Below are 16,247 nucleotides of genomic sequence, written 5' to 3' on the forward strand. Positions count from 1 at the left end.
TCCTGGTATGGTCGCATAATATCCATAAAAATGAATCTTCTGCCTAGAATACTATACGTGTTCAGAATGTTACAGATAGCCCTTCCCTTCAAATTTTTTGCTAAACTTCAGAAGGAGGTTAATAGGTTTATTTGGCAACAGAAGCCCCCGCGGTTATCGTTTGCTATATCACAATATTCTAAATCCTCGGGAGGGTTGGGTATACCCAATTTAAAGTCTTACTACTTGGCTGCAATTCTTGAAACAGTGGTTAGGTGACATGCGGAGAGTGGTTATAAAATGTGGGTGGACATGGAGACTCACAGGGTCAGGGAACGGTCCCTTGCTCATTTTTTTTGGATGCCTAAGAAGCAGAGACCATCAGTAGCTACCCTTTTGCCGACAACATTACTCTCCATGAAAGTTTGGGACAGTACGTCTTTGAAGTATAGGTTTGGACCTTTCCCATCACCATTGCTTCCTTTGACAGCATTCAAATATTACATTCCGCACATATCTTTGAGCAAATGGACTGATGCAGGCATTGTCAATCTTGGGGATCTCTACTTTGCGAAAAAATTTAGCCGATTTGAGGATCTGATGGAAAAATATGGTCTTCACCAAAACCAACTCTATGCCTATCAACAAATAACCCATTTATTGCAGTCATTAAACCAGGATTACAAATCTCTCCGAACACCTCTGTGGCAAATTTTGGAGTGGCAAGGCCATCCTGTCAGATTGTTATAAAATGCTCATTCAGCGAGATGAAACTCGTATCTTGCCATATATGGAAAAATGGGAAAACGAATTGGGATTGTCATTCACACCTGCGCAATGGAATCACAGCATAAATAGTTCCAAAGGTGCTACACACTGTACCAACCACATTGAGACCCACACAAAGCTATTAAGTAGATGGTACCTCACACCACTTAAAATTGCAACTTTTTCTCCAGCCTATCCAAAGGTGTGTTGGAGACAGTGTGGTCTTCAGGGTACAGCGCTTCATATGTGGTGGGAATGTACGAAAGTGGTACCATTTTGGAATGACGTCTACAGGGTAATCAAGGAAGTACTCCATCTGGATATTCCGCAGCTGCCACAGGTTGCTCTGCTCCAAATCTATCCCACCAAAATTTCCAAAGTGGACAGATGCCTTTTGTTCCAAATATTTAACACGGCAATCACCCTAATAGCTACTACCTGGAAACAACCTGTGACTCCTACGACACAACAGTTGTATACTCAGCTCAACACAAGGAGGACCATGGAGATAATGTCTGAATCGGACACTGACAGGAAAGATAGATTTGTTAAAATTTGGGAACCCTGGACTATCCATCAGATCTCCATGTCCACCCATAATCATGGTCCCACCCCCATAGGCACGTAGCGAGGGAATCTGCATAGGAGATTGTGTATTTGCTTTGATAATGTTTTATAGCATTCTACATGTTATTATTATCACATGTTCTTGCATCAAATACCTTGTACTTACCTTTTAATTTATTTTCCTTTCTGTTTGTTTATTTTTGCTTGTATTGTACAATAAAAGCAGATTTGAATTGAAAAAGAGGCTTCTTCCCATATGTTCAGCTGAGGAAATAAATAACACTATGAAAAGAGTGGATTGATAGTATATAAATAGTTAATTTGTTTAGTTATCTTCCTTAACGCGCTCAAACCAATATGATGCATTTTAATTACATTAGGTGACAGCTACTTCCACCAATGAGAAAAAGTAAATAGAACAAGCTGCGCTCAGCATATTCCATGCGCATGTAGCCATTCAGTTATCTCTTGGTTATTTATTTCCCCTACTTGTTATTAGCCGTGTGTAGAAAATTATTTTAATTATATCAGCCCAATCAGCAGTATTGCGTATCCTAACTCATTTCCATTAGCTCAAGCTTTGTCTTTCACACTGTGATACTAATTCAATGAGACATCAAACATTTAAATCGAGCCAGAATTCCTGGGTCAGGCAGTTCTGCCCTTCCGTTCTATTAGCACTTGAATGTAATTGTGCTTGTCACTGTCTCGGTGACTGATAGTTACAGGGTGACTGCTAAATGAGTAATGTGCTAATATATTATTTAGTTTCATAATATCAATACATGTTTATTCAGTGATGGGTTAACCAGGTTATATGGCACCTTGCAGCACAGGGAACAAGAACACAATGTTGTCACAGTCTCAACACATATAGTATATCATGTGATGCTTTTTATGTACTGTAACTTTTTAACTAACTGTAATTTTTAGCTTGCCGTTCAGCTGGAAGTGGCACTGGAACTATTATATTCACCTTTCAGGAACATATGGGGGCATATTTATCAAGGGTCGAATTTCGAATTGGAAAAAACGTTGAAATTCGAATTCAAAAAGACCAACCGAAATTAAGTTGAAGTTTTTCTTTGGTCGAATAGGTCAGTTTTTGATTGAATTGGTCCTTATTCGGCTGAATCGTACGAATTGAAGGAATAGCGCATTCAAACAAATTCGATTCGAAGTTTTTCCCTAAAAAAACTTTGATTTTTCAAAGGCCACCAATTGACTCCAAATGGGTTCTAGGAGGTCCCCCATAGTCTAAGGGCTCTTACACACGGCCGTTCCGACCTGCGCTCCCCTGCGTTCCGTTTTTTGGCTTTCAGCCGCAGGGGAGCGCAGGAATAGACGCAAGTCATTATTTGAAATGGGCCTGTACTCACTCAGGCGCGTGTAGGCGCCGAACGCAGGTTCAGACGCAACATGCTGCATTTTTCCTGCGTTCGGCGCCTACACGCGCCTTAGTGAGTACAGGCCCATTTCAAATAATGACTTGCGTCTATTCCTGCGCTCCCCTGCGGCTGAACGCCAAAAAACGGAACGCAGGGGAGCGCAGGTCGGAACGGCCGTGTGTAAGAGCCCTTAAACAGCAATTCGGCAGGTTTCTGATGGCAAATGGTCGAAGTCGAGTTTTTAAAGAGACAGTACATGATAAATTTCGATATTCACATTTTTGAATTTTTTTTCAAAATGAATTTGGACTATTCCCTAGTCGAAGTACAAAACAAATAACTCGAAATTTGAATTTTTTTCATTCAGAAATTCACCTCGACCTTTGATAAATCTGCCCCTTAATTGTACAGGTATGGGGCCTGTTATCCAGAATGCTCAGAACCTGGGGCTTTGCGGATAATGTATCTTTCTGTAATTTGGATCTTTATACCTTAAGTCTACTAGCAAATCATGTATGTAAACATTAAATAAACCCTTTAGGCTGATTTTATTTCCATTAAAGATTAACTACTGTATATCTTAGTTTGGATCATGTACTGGGTACTTTTATTATTTTTTTCCTTTTTATTATAGAGAAAAGGGAAATCATTTTTAAATATTTGGTTTATTTGGATATAATGGAGTCTATGGGATTTGTAATTAGGTGGTTACGGATAACTGGATTCCCCCCAAACAATAAATCAGCTTATATGTAAAACCCTGCTTCATGCAAATAAACCATTTCATAATAATATACTTTTTTAAGTATTATGGGTCATTGGGTAATCATAAATAGAAAATTGGCCGCCCCTGGGATCCTAGGATAAACGGTGCACACAAACATACCAAACCAAATTTGTTAGGTCACATGAGCCAATTAGCAGACAGACTTCTGTCTTTTGCTTCCACACTTCTTCCTGTTACAGATAGAGTTGTAGTATTTCTGGTCAGGTGATCTCGGAGGCAGAACACAGACCATCACGAAATGGTGGTTCAAGGCAAGAGATGTAAAAGGGCAATATTTACTTAAATATATATACCCATTTGGTAAGAGTATTTATATTAATCCTTATTGGAGGCAAAACCAGCCTATTGGGTTTTATTCATGTATAAATTATTTTTTTTAGAAGACTTAAGGTATGGAGATCCAATTTATGGAAAGATCCCTTATCCTGAAAACCCCAGGTCCCAAGTATTCCAGATAACAGGTCCCATACCTGTATTTATACAGTATGTCAGAGTTTACACTGAATGCCACATAAAGGGTTAAATGGGACTGTTGTCATTAATACATTTAATACATGTTCCTTGCTAGTGTAGTCATTTAACAGGTAAACGGAAAATGCCTCTACTAGTCTTTCAACTAAGCATTTAGGAGCAAATTCTGCACTGGATCCCCCTGATTAAGCACTGGTGTTTCTAACCTTCTTTCAAGTAAACATTCCAATGAGAAATTTACAAAACAAGTATGCCTTACTGACCAACCCTAATTCTGAACATTTTGGGAGGGGGTTACAATTCCATAATAAACTTGCACCACAGTTGTGTGCACTACCCACAGGTCCCTGATTAGCCCACCTGCGCTCAGCCACACACGTATACCTGATACAGCTACTCTGTTCAGACTGAAGGATTTTTTTAAAAAATTTTCTGATTGATTGTGGACTTGCTTGTAAAGGTAAGAGAACGCAGGGGATGTTTTCTTCCTTACTAAATCTGCAGCCATGTATTTTACCCTTTTTGTTGTAACTCTGTTATTTATTGAAATGTTTTTTTTATTTTTAATTTACATGTTTTCAGTAGTAACAACCAACAAAGGGAGGCAAAAGTAACCCAGCTATTTTAATTCCAGCTTCCGATTTGAACCACTGTACACCAAAATGCCTTCCTTACTCCAAAAAGTTGGAGTAAGTCCATATTTTGGAATTAGAGTGTATTAACAAATTATGGAGATCATAATGCCAATAAACTTACAGCAATTAAGTTGCTCCAGCATATTTGTTTTGATATTAAATTGTTACTTCAGGTCATGAGCTATGGGATGTGGATCACCTGTGCCCATGTGAAAACTTGAATGTAAGCAGTCGGTACGTCTGCTAATATATATATATATATATATATATATATATATATATATATATATATATATATATATATATATATATATATATATATATATATATATGGCATTGTGCTTTATTAAGCAAGTTCAACAGGAACACTTCAGTTTAGTATCCCTTAAATGGTTTATAATGGTTTCCCAGGTCTTATCTGCATTACAAATGAAAACTTTTAAAATATAGCGTTCAAGAAAATGAATACCCTTAATAAACCGTTCCAGAACAGCCTTTCTCATATTATATGAACTGAATTAGGAAATGAACACTGGGAGTCTTAATTCATGATAATGAACTTTCTCTTTATATTAACATTGCACACAGTTATTTATTTCATTTGACCAGTACATAAAAAAACAATATACACTTTTCTGTTAATTTAATATACACTTTTCTGTTAATTTCCCACATTAATGTTTTGTGATATTGCCAAGTAGACTATGAAGATTATTATAGCTATTGAGGTCAGCAAATTCCAATTTAAAGTTGTATATCCAAACTGACTTGGTTATTAGGCTCTAAATGGCTTGGGTGGTTTGTAATAATAAATGCCTTGTTTTACTGCATTTTTGCAAATCGACTATATTGACTCAATATGCGATTTCATAAACTGTGCAGATCATTATTAGTAAATGTTTCCAATTTAAGACCAGTGATGTATAACTAATCTTTTAAAATAAGCAGTAGGTGGCATTGTGACCACTACTAACGTTAATAGGTGTCATATTATAAATACAAGGGGTCTCTTAGGATACTCACCGTTATTCAGGTCATATGCCCTCTTTACTGATGAATAAGATGCATGACTTAAAATAAATGGCCATGGGTGGGTCCAACTCCCACATAAGGTGCAAACTTAGTCTTTTAGGGCTCTTACAGACAAGCGTTTGAAGCTGCGCTCCCCTGCGTTCCGTTTTTATGCGTTCAGCCGCAGGGGAGCGCAGGAGTAGACGCATTCATTTTTTTTCAATGGGGCTGTACTCACACAGGCGCATGTAGTCGCCGAATGCAGGTTGAGATGCAAAATGCTGCATTTTTCCTGCGTTTGGCGCCTACATGCGCCTGTGTGAGTAAAGCCCCATTGAAAAAAACTGAATGTGTCTACTCCTGCGCTCCCCTGCGGCTGAACGCATAAAAACGGAACGCAGGGGGAGCGCAGCTTCAAGCTCTTGTCTGTAAGAGCCCTTAGAAAAATAGGAATAGAAATTATAGATGAATATAGATTCAGATTAATTAAAAGTATGCAATTAATGCATTGGAGAAAACTGTGAGCGTTTACCTTAAATACAGTATTGAGTTTTGGATGCCCTATGTAAAATAAATTGTCTGAGAAAAGACAGCTCGTGGTCAATATTATATTCATTTTCTTAGTTATATGGAGCGCACACTGGGATTAAAAAACTCCAGTTCTTTATTACCAAGATTTAAAACATGTTATACAGATCGACATTTCGGTCCTGGTCTAAGACTGTTGTCAAAAACAGCACAACATACACAGCAAGGTGCAAAGTTTTGCTTCTGGAGCTGGTTGCTCACTGGACCAAAGAGCAAAAACATTGTGCTTTGTGAACTTTGCAAGTTGCTCCATTGTTTTATGAGCCCTAGTGTTTGTTACCAATTTATTTTATATCATGAATACCTGAGGTTAATATTTGCAACCACAGAATGTGCCAAATTACAAATTACATTATATGAGTATATAGTAGGGTGAAGTTCCGCTTAGTGACCCCAGTCAAAAACATTCTAGAGAGTGTAGATAAGGGCTTTTACATGACGGGGTATTTTTAATGTGTATTGAGCGATCGTATTGATTCCATTACAGTCGTGCATGTTTGTAGTTACGTTCAGAAACCCATAGAACAGAGGTTGTTTTTTGGAACTGGCAAAAATGCACCACATATAAATGTAATACAGTCTTTTAAATATAATAGAAATACATGCTTTTAAAATGCATTAAAACTGCCTGTGTGTAAGAGCCCTACATTTGCTAAGTAGACAGCTTTGTGTGCAGAATTAAGTGCAGAATTGGACTGGCCTGGGGGGACACTGGGAAAAAACTTGGTGGGTAAGGTGCAACAAGTTAAAAGAAAGGTGTGGAGGGGAGTTGCAGCTCCGGCTGGTGGCACAGGTGTCAGAGAGGGTTGGAGTGGGGGGCCTGGGTGTTGCGGGCCATGAGGTGACAGTCCTGGTGGGCCCCAGACCCCCAGTCCGATGCTGATTTAAGTGCAACTCCATGCATTGTGTGCTTCATTGAGGGAGTGCAGCGAGTCTTGACTTTAAAGCAGTTTTAACTAGGGAAAAGTCCAAAAAACATGGTGCTTTGTGCCCCTTTTTTGTACTTTGCATCTTAATCCACTTTTAATGAGCCCTAGTGTCGCCATTTTACTTTGTATCAACTGAATACCTAGGCGAATAACACCTACAGCCACAGTACAATATTCAAAAGCACATAGGGGCAGATTTATCAAGGATTGAAATTAAAATTTCTAGGTTTTTTTTGTGTAATTTGACAAGGGAATAGTCCAAATTCGAACTGAATTTGAAAAAAATTCTAAAATTTGAATATCATGTACTGTCTCTTTAAAAATGCAACTTTGACTATTCACCATCTAAGACCTGCCAAAATGCTGTTTTAGCCTATGGGGGACCTCCTAGAACCAATCTGGAGTCATTTGGTGGAATTTGAAAAATCTAGAAATTTTCTTTCAAAAATTTCGGTGTAGTTTTTACTTCTAAATTATACTGTTTACACTGCAGTTAATTCACTCTACCATGTAAAATTTCATTCCCAACCAAACAAGTGTATTTTTTTTAGTTGTAATATTGGTGTATAGGCAGCCATCTCAGGTCATTTTGCCTGGTCATGTGCTTTCAGAAAGAGCCAGTGCTACACTATGGAACTGCTTTCTGTTGTTTCTCCTACTCAATGTAACTGAATGAGTTGCAGTGGGACGTGGATTTTTTCTATTGAGTGATGTTCTTTTATCTACCAGAGAGCGGTTATCTGGTTACCTTCCCGTTGTTCTGTTAATGGCCTTCAATGGGGGGAGGGATGCGGGTGATATCACTCCAACTTGCAGTGCAGAAGTAAAGAGTGACTGACATCAAAGCACAAGTCACATGACTGGGGGCACCTGGTAGACTGACAATATGTCTAGCCCCATATCAGATTTCAAAATTAAATATAAAAATCCATTTGCTCCTTTGAAAAATGAATTTCAGTGCTGAAGTCTGCTGGAGCAGCACTATTAACTAATGCATTTTGAAAAACATGTTTTCCCATGACAGTATCCCTTTAATATGTATAGTTGTTGCATAGTCATATTTGTTTGAATTCATTATAGGAAGTGATCACTAAGAAATAAACCCAGACATCACATTATTGTTTATTTTATAACATGATGTTGTCTAGCAGCATTGAACAGGTTACACTGCAGGGGGAACAAGCACCATTCTTCCAGACAAAATATAGTGTTGAGTTAAATTTCCAGCTGGGCCAGACTGGAGTTTATACAAGATATGTTACCCTTTTGTTTGGTACTGACAAGCGTAAAGAGGCACTTTCACCTTTGATAATACTAGTTAATTTATCAGTGGCTGACCTCTGGCTGTCCCAGCCTCTTCATCACCTTCACATCTGCTCTAACTAATTGTTAAAGCCAAGTATAAATGGAAATGAACTGGGCTAATAATGAATGAAGCCTATTACCCAAAACAGCGCATTGCTTTACAAAGGTTTATCAAGAAACATAATAACCAGCCCTCTTGGTCACATTTCCCCTGTTGTATAAATTGTCAGGATCATGCATGGTGTGAACGCTTTGGAATACTTAATGAAAAAATCAGGTTATTTACTTACTATTAACAATTGCCATCTAAAGAAATGGAAAAAAGCCTATTAAAACTAGGACCTATATTGAATGTCTCTTGTAATGGGTTTATGTTATAAAGGCAACCTCTTCTAATTGTTAAAGGGATTCTGTCATGATTTTCATGATGTAGTTTTTATTTCTAAATTACACTATTTACACTGCAAATAATTCACTCTACAATATAAAATGTCATTCCAGAACCAGCAAGTGTATTTTTTTAGTTGTAATATTGGTGTGTAGGCAGCCATCTCAGGTCATTTTGCCTTGTCATGTGCTTTCTGACAGGCTGTTGTTGCTCCTACTTAATGTAACTGAATGTGTCAGTTGGACCTGGATTTTACTATTGAGTGCTGTTCTTAGATCTACCAGGCAGCTATTACCTTGTGTTGGGGAGCAGCTATCTGGTTAACTTCCCATTGTTCTGTTGTCAGGCTGCAAGGGGCGAAAGGGAGGGGGGTGATATCACTCCAACTTGCAGTAAAGAGTGACTGAAGTCAGAGCATAAATCACATGACTGGGGTCAACTGGGAAACTGATAAAAATGTCTAGCCCCCCAGATTTCAAAATTAAATATAAAATAATCTGTTTGCTTTTTTGAGAAACAGATTTCAGTTCAGAATTCTGCTGGAGCTGCACTATTAACTGATGCATTTTGAAAAAAAGTTTTTCCCATGACAGTATCCCTTTATTAGTAATGTAAGCAAATATGTTGCAGAAATTGTAATTGAACAGCACCACTCAATCTTTGTAAGATAGAAATGCCTTTATTGCAGACTTCTGGGCATCACATCGATGTTTCAGGCCTCAAATGGCCTTTTATCAAGCAAATATGTTGCATCCTTGGGTTAGAAGCTAACATTGTACAATGTGGTCTAGCATACCCACATTGATTACAATGCAAATAGTGGCACATTTACCAAATGGGTGCAATATAGTGCAATATAGTGCAAAAATCCAACTTCCAACTATGCAGCACTCTTATTGGTTATTGGGGGGCACATGGATTATTACCATTTTGCTTTTGAATCTCAGCTGCATGCTAAGGATCAATGGCAAACTCACTGGGGGTCATTTATCAACACTGGGCAAATTTGCCCATGGGCAGTAACCCATTGCAACCAATCAAATTGCTGCATTCATCATTCTACTTGCAGCTGGCTTTAAAAAGCTTACCACCGATTGGTTGCTATAGGTAACTGCCCATGGGCAAATTTGCCCAGTGTTGATAAATGAGCCCCAGTTGTGCTCCCCCCTTCAAGTAGTTGAATAACTAAAGTTAAAAAGATGTAAAATAGCAAGTATTATTCTGGCTATTATATTAGACATCCAGTCACTCCAGCCTTTATACATTACATTTTTGGCTAACTAACTATATTAGAAACATTTTTTATATTAAACAGCCTATTTATTTACCCAGTTTTTCTTTTTACACTGAACTGTTCCTTTAAATGGATAGTTCACATATACAAAGCATGCTTTAAATATAGCAAAACACAATTTTTTTCTATTTTTGAACCAATTTTACTAAAAATAATAATAATACTAAAAATTATAATAAATGAGAAGAATGCTATTGAGTACTTGTCTGGGACTATTTGAAACAAATACATTTTGTCAATTTGAACTAGCCCTTTAATAACCAGGAAAAGCCTAATTTAAGACCACACGTACAAAGCACCCACCTAACCTGTTCTGATAAAGAATGCACCCCCACTAGGGCTCGTACAGACAAGCAGTTTTGCCTGTGCTCCTCTGTGTTCAGTTTAAAGCGTTCCGCTGCAGGGAGCGCAGGAAAGAACACAACTTTATTCATTTAAAAGGACCCGTACTCACACAGGCACGTGTAAGCTCCAAATGCAGGTGGAATGCAGCATGCTGCAAGAAGAAGGATGTATTGGGTTTCAGAGCAATAAGTGAAAGCTGCAGAAGAATGTTTTGTACAGCAGCCTGATTTTCCTTATTAGTATCCTGCTTTTCAGCATGTGATTGGACACTATTCTATTATTATAACTTTTATTGTAATTATGTATTTATAAAGCTCTGTATCTACGTTAACTAATTCAGACAATGACACCTTGAGCTTCATTACTATTTCTGCTATAAGGTTCACAGATCATGTGAAAAATCAGGGAGATTTCTAAGAAATCAAGCAAGAAAGGCTGCCATAATTCAGTTTTGCAATTTGTGCAGCATATATTCTTGCATTTATTACAAGTTTCAATTATTTCTCAAGTATTCTGGTCTGATACTTTCATATCTATCCCTTTAGATCAGTGGTCCCCAACCAGTAGCTACTGAGCAACATGTTGTTCACCAACCCCTTGGATGTTGCACTCACTGGCCTCAAAGCAGGTTCTTATTTTTAAATTCCAGGCATGGAAGAATTAATTGCATATACTGCCAAGTAGAGTCTCCTGTAGGTTGCCAGTCCACATAGGGGCTACAAAATGGCCAATCACAGCCCTTTTTCATGCTTGTGTTGCTCCCCAACTCTTTTTACATTTGAATGTGGCTCACTGGTAAAAAAAAAGGTTGGGGACCTCTGCTTTAGATGAATCAGAGTTTCCTTGGGAGGCTACTGCCCTGGTGATCTGAACCTTGCTGAAGCTAGTCTAAGGCAATGTCTTCCATAAGGCTGGAACTTAAAGGTTCCTGCTGGTTGACATCTATATAGACCAGTGACCCCCAACCAGTGGCTTGTGAGCAACATGTTGCTTTAAACCCCTTAGATGTTGTTTTCAGTAGCCTCAAAGCAGGTACTTATTTTTGGCTTGAAGGCAAGTTTGGTAACATAAAAACAAGGGATGCACCGAATCCACTATTTTGGATTCAACCGAACCCCCGAAACTTTTGCGAAAGATTCGGCCGAATACCAAACCAAATCCTAATTTGCGTATGCAAATTAGGGGCGGGAAGGGGAAAACATTTTTTACTTCCTTGTTTTGTGACAAAATGTCATGTGATTTTCCCTCTAATTTGCATATGCAAATTAGGATTCAGATTCCGCTCGGCCGGGCAGAAGGATTAGGCCGAATACTAATCCTGCTGAAAAAGGCTGAATCATGGCCAAATCCCGAACCAAATCCTGGATTCGGTGCATCCCTAATAAAAACCTTGTTTAGGCTGCCAGTCGACATAGGTGATACAAATAAACAGTCTTGATTTTGCACCCCCAAGAACTTTATCCAGGCACTACATGCTATAATTAATAAGAATAAGATCTATGCTGTGATTCAGAGGTAAATAAAACACCTGTGAACTAACAGCTAAAAAAGATACATTCATTTTAGCAATATATACACAAAGAAGTGGAAATGTAAATAAAACTCAAGACAATTAGGGGGTTATTTATCAAACTCCAAATTTATCTCAATATTTCTGCCTACAAACTCCAATCAAATCCGCTTGGGTTTTTTTCACTTATTTATTATTACATTTTACAATTATTACATTTTCTAATTATTACAAAATGTAATAATTAGATTTTCATGATTTCTTCTGATTTTTCATCCGATTTTAACGAATTTTCACCCGAAAACTTCGGTGTATTGGACAAAACCCAGCGCACATCAAAAAAATCATTGGGACTTCTCCCATTGATTTATATGCAACCTCGACAGGACGAGATGCCAGATTTTCAGATTTGGACTTTTCCACCCTCAGGGTTTAATAAATTTAGAAAAAAAACAACACATTTTTTGTGATTTTTGCATTCGGAGTTTAGTAAATAACCCCCTTAGTATCAACACCAGCATGCCAGCATGTCTATTTTATACACAATTTTAGCAACATTTGGTGAAAATCAATAAGCCAGCGATGCCATTGAGATTAAAAAAACAGATTTTAGAAAATGTAGCCAGCTATTAAACTATAGTATAATACAAACATCCCTGCAAGCCACCAAGAAATTATTTTAACCAGGACTGAATAAAAGACTTGACCTATATATTTGGAAATGATTCATTACAAGTGAGATCAAAATATAAACAAAAATATCTCTTAAAAAATCTACCAGATATGTCAATGTTACACCATCAATCCAGTATGATAACTAGTAAAGAACTTATTTCATATGCTGCCTTTTCCTCTCTCTGCTCTGTTATGCCAAAGCCCACGGTGGTCACAATTCTTCTAACAATATCTATAATGAAGGATCAATGTTGCAGATGTCAACCCTCATTATCTCCAAAGGCTCCTCCTGCCCAACTCTTCCCCTAGGCTGCCTGTAAATATACCTGATTCCCAATTCTCAAACACAAAACGTGCAGTGAGCTTGAAAGCTGAGCTGACTAATAAAGTCTGCATATTCCTAAGAACAAGAGCACACAATGAAGAAGAAAAGGAATGGGAAGATTAAACAAAAACAGTACAGATGACAGAGACAATATTAAAATTTAAATAGACGGCAAGTTTGAATCTTTCTTTTCAACCTTTAATTGATGTTGTAATATACAGTTGTATAAGGTAGTTTGATCTGCTTTAGTGGAGAGAGGTTAGTATGGCAATTTTATTGAGAATAATGTTGCAAGTACTGTAGATCAAACCCACCACCCACAAAGAATGTGGAGTCAGGAACTACCTTTAGGGGCACATTTACTAATGGTCGATTATCGAGGGTTAATTAACCCTCGATATTCGACCCTCGAAGTTAAATCCTTCGGCTTCGAATATCGAAGTCGAAGGATTTAGCACTATTCGTTCGATCGAATGATGGATATTAATCCATCGATTGAATGATTTTCTCATTCAATCAGAAATTGGCTAGAAAGCGTATGGGGACCTTTCCCATAGGCTAACATTGATGCTCGGAAGGTTTTAGGTGGCGAAGTAGGTGGTCGAAGTTTTTTTCGACAGTACTTCGACTATCAAATGGTCGAATAGTCGAACGATTTTTAGTTCGAATCGTTCGATTCGAAGTCTAGTTGAAGGTCGAAGTAGCCAATTCGATGGTCGAAGTAGCCAAAAAAATACTTCGAAATTCGAAGTATTTTCTATTCTATTCCTAAGTAAATGTGGCCCATAGTGTCAGAGTGGTCAGAAAAGGGTGGAATGCATTTTTTAAAATCACCAATAAGCCTGAAAAATCATATTTTACAAAGTACTGTAACATTGTTCATTAGACCTTGTACTATATTACAATTTGAAAATGCCCATAGTGTGATTCACCTTTTAAAAAAATCCAATGTGCGCTTCCTATTGCCAAAATAAGCAAAAAAATAGCAAGAGGGACCATTTAAACAAATTATGCTGTTCACAGATGTTTATATTCAAAGAGATGGGTAAACCATCCAATACAGTTTATTTGTCCCGCTGAAGAATGAGGCCTCCAACTTAGTTTTGCCACATTTCCTACCATTGTTCCAGTATCAACCAGGACGGCACAGGCTGCTATGGTGCTTCTGCACACGTTTTTGTTTCTTCCTTCCTCATATGTATAGTATTAATTAGATATCCAGCCAGTATGATAAATGCTATACTAGTTAGGCCAAGCCAGGGCATGAACAGAAAGAGATAATATAGACCCTATTGTTAAAATTCTTATTTTGCCAGTAGGGGCAGCATAGTGTAATTTTTTTTAAATGTGAGCCTTTAAAACTTGCTTGAAGGTAATGTAAGTTTATTTGGTGCAAACATACTTTTTTGTCCCTAATGACTAAATACTGGTTGTGCATCAAAATTAGTGATTTAGCATTTTGTTGCCAAGGTTTGAAAGGTCGTGTCAAAGGATATCCTAAATTCTGCCTAATGTTTGGTGGTGATAAGTTGGTAGGAATGTAAGCCCTTATTTACGGTGTACCCAAAACATATTTCAAATAGGCTGGCAGAAAGCAAATTTCTGACCATCAAGCCTGTTGGGATTTTTTGCGATGGAAGTATTGAGAATTGTATACAGTATTTAATAATGTATTCACATGCAACTTATGGGACTGAACTGTTACAAGTGATGCAAAGCAGAAATGTGTGCGTTGGACACAAAACACCCTCATCATTGTTCTTTAGGCCTGAATCATGATCCCTTTACACTGTAAATGGGACAGATGTTTGAAAGATTCACTGGTGGAGGCCAATTGTTAGGCAAAAATAAAAAAAAAAACACTTTACAGCAACTATTTTATCATATTGGTTGTTTTTACTGTGTCTGTGACTCTATTTGTCAGAGAAAGTGCATCTGAGTTTTATCAAGGCTTTTGTAAAAGCAAAATCCTTCTTGGAACATAAAGTATTCACTCACATGCCTCGTGCTATACACAAAATATTGTCTTCAGGTTAAAATTGCTTTCTGTTAGAAGAAAGGTCCTTCTTTATTTATTGGACAGCAATGGGCTTTTTAAGCTTTTTTTTAAGGGGGTTAATTTATTATAGTCAGATTTTTTTGGACTTTTAAAGGGAAAAACTTTTTCGTAGGGAAAAAACTTGAGTTTTTTTGTGATTTATTAAGCCCTGATGGTATTAAACGTCAGAATAAAAAAAGTACTCCAACTCAGATCTGCCAAGTTCATGTAGAAGTCAATGGCCGTTGTCCTGTTTATATTCTGATTTGTGCTGGGTTTCATTCAATAATCCGAAGATTTTGTGGTTTTCGGGCATCCAATCTGAAAAAGTCACAGGTTTTGGCCATCAAATCTGAAAAAAAAGTCGCAGTTTCTGCAACAAATCTGAAAAATGTGTACAATTTGAATTTTTTCATGTTTTTATTGATTTTTTTTCCTGCACAATACATTTTTGGAGAAATTTATTGATAAATAGGGGGGGGGGAATAGTCTATGCGGATTTGTTTGGAATAGTTATCAGAAAATAGTGAGAACTTTTTGAATTTTGATAACCCCCTTATTCTTGGAAAGATGGATTTATTGTGGGTGCTAATATGTTAGGCACCCCAATAACTCCAATCACTATGCTAAGCACTGACTTACACTTCAGACATGTCAATTCCAAATCCTTACTTTCCCACTCCATTGAAATGCATTTAAATGTCACTTACAATCCTCCAAAGTAGCCAAGCAGGGAGCACGATCATGGGGCAGGGCTAAGGCATAATGGGGGCATAGCAAGCATAGCCCTTTCTTGTCCGTAGAAGCTTGCCTCATCCTAACATCCTCTTTCTTCGAAGTTCTTTGCTTGCTCAAATTAGGTACCTAATCTTAATATGCTTTTGCCACTATATGTTATTGTTGGAAGTTAAGTTTTAATTGAATGTTTGAAAGTAGTTTAGTGAGCTCATTAAAGAAACAAAGCAAATTTACTGTTTAACATAGTACATTTTAGCAAAAGTCAGTGCAGTTTATTTAAACAGTTCCGCTATCCACAACCATTAAGTGATGGACTGAACTTTTTAAAAAGCATAATTTGAATGCAAATTTTAACCTTTATTGCTACACAAACATACAAAAGGCATCTAATTTCTAAACTGTATTTTCTTCATTATGACAGTAAAACATTTTATTTTATTTACCACTACAATACCTTTGCTATTAAATGGCAGCAGGATTTTACGGCTAGTCAAATTATTTTAAAA

At 37.4% G+C, this 16,247-nt stretch overlaps 1 long non-coding RNA gene across 1 annotated transcript in view; it reads left to right on the forward strand.

The window, feature by feature from the left end:
• The first annotated feature begins 3,923 nt into the window (after positions 1 to 3,923).
• Positions 3,924 to 16,247, forward strand: part of LOC108712958 — a 98,360-nt gene continuing 86,036 nt past the window's right edge. The window contains exon 1 of the long non-coding RNA XR_001935079.2: positions 3,924 to 4,420. This is a non-coding gene — a long non-coding RNA (uncharacterized LOC108712958). The remainder of the gene's footprint in view (positions 4,421 to 16,247) is intronic.

This window comes from Xenopus laevis, chromosome 3S (assembly GCF_017654675.1).
Source record: "Xenopus laevis strain J_2021 chromosome 3S, Xenopus_laevis_v10.1, whole genome shotgun sequence".
Taxonomy (NCBI): domain Eukaryota; kingdom Metazoa; phylum Chordata; class Amphibia; order Anura; family Pipidae; genus Xenopus; species Xenopus laevis.